Source organism: Triticum dicoccoides, chromosome 3B (assembly GCF_002162155.2).
Source record: "Triticum dicoccoides isolate Atlit2015 ecotype Zavitan chromosome 3B, WEW_v2.0, whole genome shotgun sequence".
Classification (NCBI taxonomy): Eukaryota; Viridiplantae; Streptophyta; class Magnoliopsida; order Poales; family Poaceae; genus Triticum; species Triticum dicoccoides.
Genome location: NC_041385.1, coordinates 570,134,116 through 570,136,869, shown reverse-complemented (window position 1 = coordinate 570,136,869; position 2,754 = coordinate 570,134,116).

The window sequence follows — 2,754 nt, the reverse complement described above, 5'->3', positions numbered from 1 at the left end:
CACCCGCGCCGAACCAGCCATGAGCTCCTCCTTGTCCACCGTTTCCAACCCGTTTGCCGGTCCCGATGTCACCCTCGTCCGCGACCTCAACATCCATGAGCGCGTTCCGGTCAAGCTCGATCACACCACCGCCTCCTACTCCGCTTGGAAGCGATATTTTTCGCTTGTGTTCCATGAGTACCTCCTACACGGCCACGTGAACGGCACCGTGGACTCGACGCTCATGATCAACGACGAGGAGTGGATGATCCTCGACGCCACCATCATCCGCTGGTTCTACCTCACCATCTCCAACGACCTCTTCCACACCGTGGTGAACGACGAGGACGACGCCTATGCGGTCTGGACCAAGCTCAACGGCCTCTTCACCGACAATCGGCTGCAGCGCAAGGTCCTCTTCTATGGTGAGTTTTACGGGTTCCAGCAACTTGACTCATCCATCGATAATTTTTGCATGCGCCTCAAGAAGCTCGCCGATGAGCTCCGTGATCTCGGGGAAAAGATCGGCGACGAGCTCCTCATCAGCACCCTCTCCGGCGGCCTCAACGAGGACTTCGGAAACGCCGCCTCCAACCTCACCCTCATCCCTGAGCCCACCTTCACCAAGGTGGTCGCGTACCTCAAGCTGGAGGAGCGCCGGATGCGGGTGGCGCGGACTCGCGCGACCCACACCGCCCTCGTCGCAGGCACCCGCGGGGGTTCGGCCCCGCCACCGCCCCGCCCGATGCCACCCCAGCCGGCGGCGCCCGCCTTCCCGCCCGGATTCCCGCCTGCACCAGCCGCCCCCTTCCCGCCGCCCCAGCCGGCGGCCAACGGGGGGGGGTCGTCTCGGCGGTCGCCAGGGTGGCTGCAAGCAGGGGGCGGCGGCGATGCTCGGCGAGGAGCACCCCGCCCGCAGCAGCAGGCCCCTCAGCCGGCCCCGTGGTACGCCGGCCAGAACCCATGGACCGGCGTTGTCCACGCCTACTCCATGCCGGTTCCTCGGGCCCCTGCTCCGGACCTTCTCGGCACTCGGCCTCCGTCACACCAGGCGTACTACGCCGCGCCGCAGACCTATGCGGCGCCCTACGGTCAGCAGCCGCCGCCAGGTGGGCCGCCGCTGCTGCCCCTGACGGCTGCGCCGCCTCTCCCGCCGGCACCGTGGGATCCGGCGCTTCTGGCGGCTCTCCACAACGCTCCTTCCCCGTCCAGCTACACCGGCGGCGGCGATTGGTACATGGACAGTGGCGCCACCGCTCACATGGCGGCGTACCCCGGTAACCTCCACACTGCCCATCATGTCCACACCTCCAACCGCATCACCGTTGGTGACGGTTCTTCTCTTCCCATCACCCATATTGGACATACATATTTTCCGTCTAACTCCACTCCTATATCCATGTCTAATATTCTCGTTTCTCCTGAACTTATTAAAAATCTAGTTTCTGTTCGTTCTCTTACACGTGAAAATCCGGTTGCTGTTGAATTTGATGAATGTGGTTTTTCTGTTAAGGACGCTCGCATGCGGATGGTGCTCCACCGATGTGACAGCCCCGACGAGCTCTACCCGGTTCACTCCGCCACCTCCACCACTTCTGCCGCCCCTGTCGCTCTCGCCACCGGAGTGGATCTTTGGAACGCTCGCTTGGGTCATCCTAATCCTGCCACACTTCGCCACATACTTCGGAGTTTTTCTTTCACGTGTAATAAGAACGAGGATCACTCGTGTCATGCATGTCGCCTCGGCAAACATGCTCGTCTTCCGTTTAGGCCTTCTTCCTTTGTTACATCGTACCCGTTTGAGTTAATTCATAGTGATATTTGGACATCTCCTGTTGCAAGTAATACAGGCTTTCTTTATTATCTTGTCGTACTTGACGATTTTTCACATTATGTGTGGACCTTCCCGTTGCGCCGCAAGTCGGATGTTATATCCACTCTCGCCGCTTTCTATTCTTATGTTCTCACGCAGTTTGGTCGACCCATTCTTGCGTTGCAGACAGACAACGGGAAGGAGTTTGACAACATCGTTGTTCGTAATCTTCTCGCCACACATGGCATGATTTTTCGTCTCACTTGCCCGTACACCTCGCAGCAGAACGGTCGTGCTGAGCGCATCCTTCGCACTCTAAATGACTGCGTTAGGACTCTTCTCTTTCATGCCAATGTGCCTCCGCGCTTTTGGCCTGACGCTCTAGCCACCGCTTCTCTCCTCATCAACATCCGCCCATGTCGTACTCGCGGGAACTTTACACCTCACCATCTTCTCTTCGGTGCACCTCCTTCTTATGAAGGGCTTCGCATCTTCGGCTACCTTTGCTATCCTAGCATCGCCGCCACTGCGCCTCATAAACTTGCACCCCGCTCCGTCGCCTGCATCTTTCTCGGCTACCCACCTAACACTAAGGGCTACCGCTGCTATGATCCCGTCTCCCATCGTGTTTTCACCTCCCGACACGTTTACTTTGATGAGATGGTGTTTCCGTTTCAGCAGCAGGTACCCCTTGTCGTCTCATCGCCGCCGCCACCGGCGGCCCTTCGACGACCTCGTTAGGTGGACGATCCCGTCTGGCCCGTGGACCGCCTCCGGGCTTTGGCGGTACCCGCGCCCTCCTGCCGGCGCCCGCCCACTCGGCCTCCTCGGCCGGCTCCGACGACGCAGCCAGCGCCCCACCTTCACCCGCCGCCCCGACTTGGGCGCCGCGGGATCGGGCGCTGCAGGCTCGGCCGCCTCCTCCGCGGCCTCGACGCCCGCCTCTTCGCCATCCCTGACGC